Genomic DNA, 9,403 nt, shown 5'->3' on the forward strand with positions numbered 1-9,403 from the left:
GGTGGAAGGGAAATAAGGCCAGAAGCATCGCCAGTGGATCCAAACTGTATTAACATTGTGTAGATAGGAAGTGAAATGAAACAGGGGTAATCTTAAGCATGTGAAGATTTTCATTGGGAGTTACCAAGAGAGACAGGATTAGAAATGAGTACATCAGACAAACTTTCAGTTTGATCAGTTTGGAGACAAAATTTGAAGAAGTAAATGCCAGGCAGGAGAAAAACAGGAAAGCCTCAGAGAAGATTCATGGATGAAGTGAATGAGGATGTGCAGAGGGTTGGTGTGACAAAGGAAAATAGGGGCGGTATAAAGATAATCCATTGTAAACGACAAGCAAAAACAATAAAGAGGAGATGATTTCCAGTTAATACTTATACTACACTTTATTCAGTAAGACTTCAAACCAGCAACTGAACCAATCGATCAATCAATACGGCGTTTACTCAGGTTACAAGTCAAGTGAGCCAAGAGCCACTTTTCGATGGACTTCTTTTTGGAGCAAGTGTTGCCCCCTGTTGACCATTAGAAAAACTACAGGACTACAGGACTAAGCATTTTGGCACTGGCTTCCTTTCTAAGGAAGCAAGATTCACTTTTTATATAAAAAGCTTGAGAATTTTGTAAACCTGCCACCGGATCATGAGTGAACATCTTCAGTCACATGGGGAGGATGCAAAAGAGCAATGTTCCAACCACTATCAGGCTTCTGAACACATTATGACCTTTTTATTTATTTATTTAAATTAGTTGTCTATTGCCAGACATGCTCCAATATTTTTGTATCTAACGGTGTCTTGGTGTGTTTCTTTTTATTGTGATCTGCTATTCCAGAGTTTTTTCACCCACTTTTTTACTTTTGTTAATCTGTGATGTGACAATAAAACTGAATCTTAATCTGAAATCGATTGAGTAACAGTGTCCCTATACTGAAGGTAAAAAAGTACAGAAAACCTATTCTGTCCTCTGGTTGTGGCCAGAGATTTTCCATAAATGAGACCATTGTTGCTAAAAAGATCACCTGTAAGGATCCAGTACACTTACATAATGTGAGCAAACTCTGTAATAATGATAGGCTCAAAGATATTTTCATATTTAATATCAGTTTAATTTTATTCATGCAGGCACTTTATATTATAAGGTGAAGATGCTGAACATTATAGCTAGAAACTCAAAAATCCATTCATGCCAAATGACCAAACACTTGGTGACAGTGGGGTTAAAAAAAAGCTTTTCTTTTAGCTGGAAGACATCTCCAGAAGGACCAGGCTCTGGGAGGGGAAGCCATCCGTGACAGGCTGGGGGATTAAGAGAAAGAGAAGACAAAAAAGAAGAGCATAAAAACAGACGTACGACAAACAGGACTAAACCTAAACCACAGGAGACGGTAGACAAGCAGTTGACAGACCTTCCTGCTTGCATAAACGGGCAATTAAGAGGTACAACTGCCCCATGATGATATGACCAACGTAGTGAAACACAAGATTCAAAGACTGTGAAGAAGCTAACAGTTTGGTCCTGACTGTAATAATGTTTTAAGGGTAAAAAACACTGTGAGGCCTGTGAGGACGAGTCTGTCTTTAAAAATATATTTTGCACCAATAGATAGCACAAAAGCTTTCTGTGTCTACTAATATATATAGGAATGCATATAATCTGGATATAAGCTGTGAGTAATATGAATTGATAGATATATTGACAGTGATGTGCAAGGAGAGCAACACTGTTCCCTTTATTGCCCTGCTAAAGCTAATTTCTGACCCATGAAACCACGATTTTGAAGAGAGGAAACGTTCCAGGATGCCCCGACTTTAGCACAACCCCTAAAGGTAAATCATTGCATTACATGGTCAAGTAGTCTGAGCCGATAGGGATGGTTAAGAATCACCTGTTGGCTGTACACTGGAAATAACTGATCTTAAGTTCAAACACACACCTACCTCTCATAGGCCTCAAAATGTGTACTTGCCCCACCCATTTCTCCCTCCCTCTTTTCCTATTTGTAATCCTCCCTCATAGCAGAATCTCTTGGCCCTGAGGAGCCACTACAGAGCATCACAGATCATTCGTTCTTATTTTGTGGTGATCTTGGCAGTTGTTAGTTCTGTCAAATCAAAGTAAGAATTTCCTGGGTTTGACTCCACCGGCTGGCCGGGGACTTTCTGTGCAGAGTTTGCATGTTCTCCACATGCTTGCAAGTGTTGTCATTAGGTCCACTGGCTTCCTTCCACAGTCCAAAGATATGTATGGGTTAGGTTAACTGGCATTTCTCTAGGTGTGGATGTTTCCAGCCTGTTTACTGTCTCAGCATCCTCCCAGCTTGTACCCTGCCTTTCACACTATGACAGCTGGAATAGGCTCCAGCCTCCTCGCAACCCTGAATTTGATAAATTCAAGAAAATTGATAAATAAAAAGTTTTAAGCCAAAAAGTAGAGAGAGTAGGCCTAAAGTGGGAGCTGGTTGTACAGGAGAGGGGTCTCACAGGTGAAGACGCTGCCTCCCATTCTGCTTTTCAAAGCTTCACAAAATGAAAGTAAGCCTGCACCCTGAGAGCAAAGTGCTCTTTTGTGATAATATAATGTTATGAGACATGAGACACGATGATTCAGGACTTTGTACGTGAGAAGAAGGATTTTAAATTCAATTCCAACCTTAACAAGGAGCCAGTGAAGAGAAGCTAATAAGAGAGAAATATGATCCTTCTTTCTGGTCCCTGTTAGCTCTCTCTCTACAGCATTTTGGATCCGCTGAAGGCTTTTCAGGGAGCTTTTAGGGTGTCCTGTTAATAAAGCCTGTAAGTAACAAATGCATGGTACAGCTTTTCTGTATTGCTCTCTAATTAGAGAACAGTACAAATACTGTATGCACCAAACAACAACATCAGTGCTACAAAGCTGCTGCAAAGATTGGGCAAAAATCTGGTTATGGTGAGATCCTGTGCACGTGACCAGCATGTCTGACAGCAGTGGATATTTGCTCAGATGCCAGCCAGTCTGCAAAACAGTGACATATTTAACTATTAAAACACAGAGTCCTCTAATGTAGGTTCAATATGTGACTAACACAAACTGTGATAACAAACTGTGTCTCAGATTATCATGCTTTATAATATTCTTTCCTTGGTAGTAACAGTTAAGGTGTTATGTGAGTTACATGGACGCTTCAGACGCCTTTTCTGTCGTGTGAAATGACAGCACTCAGAGCCGCCTCACAGTGAAGATTTGAAATAAGGAAGTGAATTCAGTTCAGTTCAAACCTGCAGAGGAAACTGAGACGTGCATTGTCGTGATCCGACTTTGTGGTCTAGAAAGACAGAGCGAGAGAGAGCGAGTGAAAGAGAGACACCCCGAGCCGCCTTTGCTTCTTGTTTCTGCTCCATCTGTGCGTCTGGAGCTCTTCTTGTGGAACAAACAGCCAGGAGTTCAAATGGGCTGAAGCAGCTGTTTGCTTCACTTTACCACCGATCCATGTGTCAGGATGACCAGCAACAGCAAAACGGTGAACTCCGCTGCAATAAAAGCAGAGATCAAGAGGCATGATTCCCTTCAGACTGCAATCAACAGACTGGCCAAGCAGTTTGAAAGGGTGGGGGATCAACAGCTGCGCTCAGGCCTCAAAGTTTACCTCCACAGTATTCAAGGTAAGCTCCTCTTTCTTAAGCTTGGCTGCTCTTTGTGATTGACCTTTACCTGTAAACTGCAAAAGCTGTTGTCACAATAACAGGATATTCATTTTAGTGTTATTCTTGGCGTGTTAACATGGGAAAACAGCTTACAAATGATAAGTTTTAATGCTATGGTGGGTGAGAACAAGACAGTTTAGGTGATTTATATCTTCCCCTTCACTTCCTGTGTCAGTCGGTGTGACTTTTCAGTGGAAGAGAGGCTCATTTCCATTATCGTTTTACTGTGAAGGAAAACATTTACCACGTTGCTGCAGGTGTGTACTGGCATTTATTTATCAGCCAGGCTCTGGACATGGGCAACCAATGGCGACACCACCTCAGCAGCCATCGCCATGGCAGCAGCATAAAACCTGCTGTGCGGCCTACTTCCTTTCTGCCAATCTGCAACTGCCCTCAAAGCCACTTCCTTTCAAATAAACAGGGCCTTACATGTAACGCTGATCAGTTTTACATCATTTCCTCATCCTACTTCCCACCTTTTCTTGTTAATGTGACACGAGTTACTGTTGATCTACCTGTGATTTTGTTTTTAGATTTCTGTGGAAAGGTAGTGCACAGTAAGTGAGATGTAAAAGTAGGGGAAGTACTAAAATTGTATGTTTAAGTTAAAGGAACAAGAGCACAAAAAAGCTTTTGTCACTGCTGCGTGGAAAGGACCCGGCTTCACAATTTGATGTTGCATTGTCAGTTCAGTTCACTTCAGTTTTTATGTGTATAGTGCCAATTCACAACAACAGTTGGCTCAAAGTGCTCAATAAATACTTAAAGCACATTTAAGTATGCCAATTAATTGTACTCACTATATAAGTGGTGCAAAGTAGGGCAAGGTCAATTTAGTGCATGGCAAACACACAGCTCATCTTAATCTCAGCTAGCATAACCACTGCATATTTAAGAAACAGCAATCAGAAACCAAACACGTTCATGTGTTTCCATTTCCTTTCATGTAATGAAGTAAATCCTAAAGAAAAGGTCAAATTTAACTAACCACACATTTATAAAACTGATGATTAGGAGCCTCAGACATCTTAAGCAAAAAGTCTGACTTAATGTGGAAGTTAAGTCAGCCTGCTCTTACTATATGTGACTCTTTAAAGGCACAATACCTTCACACTTTATTATTAGTTAAGATTCAGAGAACTTGCTGAGATGCTTTCCACTGATTTCCGTTTCTGTTTAACACTAGTGGCGTCACAAACAACAGGAGTAGTAATGCAATTTCCTGAAAACAAATTACTTTTCTGTGATTCCCACACTTTGATGTTACTTTCTGCCCCACCTCGGTGCCTACTACACATAAGACCAGCATTTAGGTTAAAGGTTATTTTTAAATCAGTGTAATTGGCCGATGACCGGTCCACTGTGTACCCTGCTTCTCACTACCTGTGAAGGACGTGATGGACTCTCAAAGCTTTGATCACTGAGTCATTGCTTCTGTGTGACTGAGAAAAACACACACATCAAACACTTTCAGTTAGTCCTCTGTTCAGATGACGGTGGTTTATGTTGCCAATTGAGTAAAACAGGTTTTAAAAGAAAAAGAGGAAACATCTTTAGTTCTAGTTTTGGCCAGTTAATATAATTTTAGAAGTATAACAAACATGAAGAGGCTTGATATATAGTTTGGGTCTCATATTTTCACTGAGCATAGTTTTGATTTTGATACCAATTCTTTTTAGATCTTCCTCTGATGAACCGCAAACTCACACTGAAAAAACTTAAAATCAAACTAAACATCCGTGGACTAAACAGGAGGAACTCAACACTCCTCGGAAACGGACTGAGTCGAAAACAAAAGTGGAAAAATGAACTAATGAGAAATTTACCGTTAACTAGCAGTGTGGTGAACTGTTTAGTATGCTGTGACAGCTAGAGGAGTTTCAAGATGAAAGGAAACGCTCACATGGTGTCATCCTGTGCAGCTGTGGATGAATGAAATGTGCAGTAGTATGCGAGTAGTATCAGTCTCTCTTTGCTTCCCACAGGCCCACAGACTGACTGTGAGAGGCAATGTTTTAAAGGATATTTTGATATTAAACAACGTACATAGTTTAGTTCACTGACCTCTTTTTATAAGGCCAAGCTGTTAACAGTTCCATCCATAGCTTGTACTTAAAGACGAACAACAGATCACCATTATAATGGGAATGGCTGAGACTATTTTATATATATATTATATATATATATATTTTATATATATTTTATATATATATATATATATATATATATATATATATATATATATATATATATATATATATATATATATATATATATATATATATATATATATATATAATTATATATATGAACTGACCTTGTCATTTTGAAATAGCATTAACTTACTAATTAACAGATCCTTGCTTTAAGGTTAGAGTTTTTTTTTCCGGTCTGAGTATGAATTCTATGCATCTATAGTTTTCTTTAGCATTAAGTATTACATTAATGAATTACATTAATGAATACATTAATCATCATTAAGTATTAGAGCCAGTCCCAATGAATTTTATCCATTAGATTTAAGCCAAAATTATCGTTTAATTTAGCCTACAAAAATGAATTTTGTAATAAGAATTAAGATTTTCAGTTAACTGAAAATAGAAATGTTTAATTCCTTTATTGTAAATCGCTAGTCAAGGCCTATCTGCAGTACCTTCATGGTCCACAAGGGGGCCAGAGAATGCACTTTGGGATTAACTGACCTAATGAATTCAACCTCTCAGTCAATCATAGCTATCATTTGCTAACCTTGGTCATCACCTCAGAGTTGAGAGACGTTTAACTTGGGGTTCGCCCATTTTTTCTTGCTCACAGGTCTTTTTCGTGTCGTTGCTTCAAGTTTCAGAATCTTACATTTCTTTGGTCACTGTTCTTATCTTTCTCATATGATTAAAGCTAAACTAAGCAGAAATCTAGAAAAGGCCAAAATACAAACCCAAGCAGATCTCCTCCTCCTTTTTCTTCATGCATCTCCTTCCAGAAAAGCAGAGTCCTGTCCAGGTGTGTCACAATAAATAAAAGATTCGTCTCCTAATTTTGTTTCATGTAGGATTGAAACTCCACCCTATTAGGTGAAAGCCGTTTGCTTAATCCATTGTATCAACACAACACAACCAGATAGATTTTCTGATGCCTGAAAACAGATCCAAGAGGAGGTGCAGTCAGGTTCACATTATTATCATTTTTTCCCTCTAATGAAAAAGAAAAAATCACAACCACTGCTTTATTCAGAGCAAATCTCAATTATGCACACTTTTTTATTTTCTGTAAAATAACTCATCTAAAACAATCGGATCTTTGTTCACTTTAAAAGTATGGAAAAACTTGGGGAAAATGCATTTGAGCAACATGGCGTGTCATTTCGCCCATTCAACTAAGTGAAACACAGCTGTTAACGTTTTGTTTGTTTGTCACGTAACAGCTCAACAAGATGTGCAAAAAACAGCAATCCCACAGTTTTTAGGTGGTTTCCATTGTCATTTGGGTCACTGATGATGAGCTAACGGGGTTACATGCTAGCCTGTTGCTCTGCTCGTCTGTGAACTGAAGGTCAGTAGGCTCCCTGATGGATTCTTTTGAGCTTTGAGGTCTTTTTAGGGCCTGGCAGATTTTGACACACTCTCAGAGGCATCCCCTACCTCTAAAAACATTCAGCTGAATTTTCTGTGTAATTAGGCTGCTGGAGTGTTGGCGCTGTAGTGAGCGTATCCTCGGCGGGGGCCTGGATCTGTGAGTGTGAGAGTTCACTGCTGCTAAAAAGAGAGCCACCGCTCGTTTGGACTTAATGAGCGAGTGGGACGTGGTCGACTGACTGTGTGCCAAGGAAAAGGCTGAAAAAAGGCAGAGGCGAGGCGTAAGAAAAAGGTGCTCCTGGGAGCTAAATGAAGACATTTAAATGTGAATCTGACTGGTGTTCACTGCAGCACGGCAGCAGAGCGAGAGGCTGAGGTGGGGGGAAGAGAGTGAGGGCAGCTCATAGTGAAGGAGAAATAAAAAATCACCCAGCATGACCACTGCCCTTGGCCACTGTCCATCTGACAGCACCCGCTGCATGAGTGTCAGTGTGTATGTGTTTGTCTGGGGGTAGCTTTGTCTGCATGCATGCCAGTGACAGTATTTATGTGTGTCTGCCTAATTTGGTTTTACATGTGGGTGTCTTTTTCCCAATAATGAGATTCACCAACTGCAGCACCCCAGCCTGCACTTTCGTGTCGTGTCCCTGCTCGCACTTGTTAAAAATGGATTTTACACTCACATAATGTCACAACTCGGTGTGTGTGTGTGTCATTTAAAAAGCAGCTCAGCTTGATCTTCCTGTCTGAGGTTTTTTATCACGACTCCTCTTCGGCGTTTGATTCATCGGCCGCTGCTCCTCTCAGGTCGTGTGTTTTCCCCTTGAGCCAAAGGCTGGTTGTCAGAGGTCCTTTGTATTCAGCGCGAGTAGTTATTGCCCTCTCGCTGACTGTGGAAGGGAGGGGGAGCGGGCTGAGCAGGTGGACAGTCACATCCTGTATTATGGGATGATGGTGGGAGGTTGAGAGTGGTGCAACCGTGCCGGGAGACATCCTCTGATTTCACTTTTTTTTTTTTTTTTTAAGTCAGAGAGTAATTAACACAAAATTACACCCGGTAATAACTCACGAGATGGATGTGTAATCATGTTTGCTGCAGTGCTTCTGGTGTTGCACACAGCATAATTGCAGCAGTTCCTCTTGCGCTTTTGTCTTAGCCGGCGAGATTAAGATCAATCAGCCACTATTTTAATATTAAATTCCAGTTTTGAAGGAGAACAATGACAAAAATCTATCTTTCAATCTCCTCAAATGTGTGAATTTTCTGTCATTAGAGTGAATGTTTGAAAGTTTTAAAAACCAATTATTTTATTATATATGGCATTTCATTCAGATGTTCTTGCATTTTTGCACTAGTTTCCGAACAGTGAAGGTGTAATTATGAAAACAGCAGACAAGTCTTTTTTCCACGTGCTGTTTGTGCACAAGTTTCACTCACAGGCGATTTCCTGTATCTTAAAACACAAAGAAAATCTTTTCATCACATGAAAAAAATGCGAATAAAACATGTGTGATTAATTATTCTGGTCATATTTTCCACTCTGCGGTTCAAAAATTGATGTCCAATACCCTCTTATCCTCTCATGCTGTGAGCCCACCCACTTCTGCTAATGAACACACGCCGTAAAAGGCAATACACTGCAGATCAATACACTCACAGGAAATCTCTTTCACCCACACACACACACATGGACACACACATGTTCACAAAGACTGTTTTTTATATCCAGGGAGCAATTGTGATAAAGGATGTACAGAGGGAAAGAAGGAGGAGGAGGAGGAGGAGGAAGGACATGGAGGAGATGATTGTGCCACCAGAGCCAGGAAGATTGTAACACCTTAGCAACAAACAAGCCAAGCCTCCTACTGAGGAGGAGCTACACGAAGCCCCACACACACACACACACACACACACACACACACACACACACACACACACACACACACACGCACATTCACATAAATAGACAGCTGAATGATCTTGATGAAGATTTTCTGGCACTTGGAAAACACACCCAGCCCACAAACACACATCCTTTTCCCACTCTTTGTCATTCTTGGCTGAACCCTGCACACTTGCCTCTCCTTACCACTGATCTCTTCTCCTGCAGCCTCCCCTCATTTAGCAGGTCCAGTTTGTGTGTGTGT

The sequence above is a fragment of the Rhamphochromis longiceps genome, linkage group LG20 (assembly GCF_057381845.1).
Source record: "Rhamphochromis longiceps isolate RC_006_pf linkage group LG20, R_longiceps_female_GT1.1, whole genome shotgun sequence".
In the NCBI taxonomy this organism is placed as follows: domain Eukaryota; kingdom Metazoa; phylum Chordata; class Actinopteri; order Cichliformes; family Cichlidae; genus Rhamphochromis; species Rhamphochromis longiceps.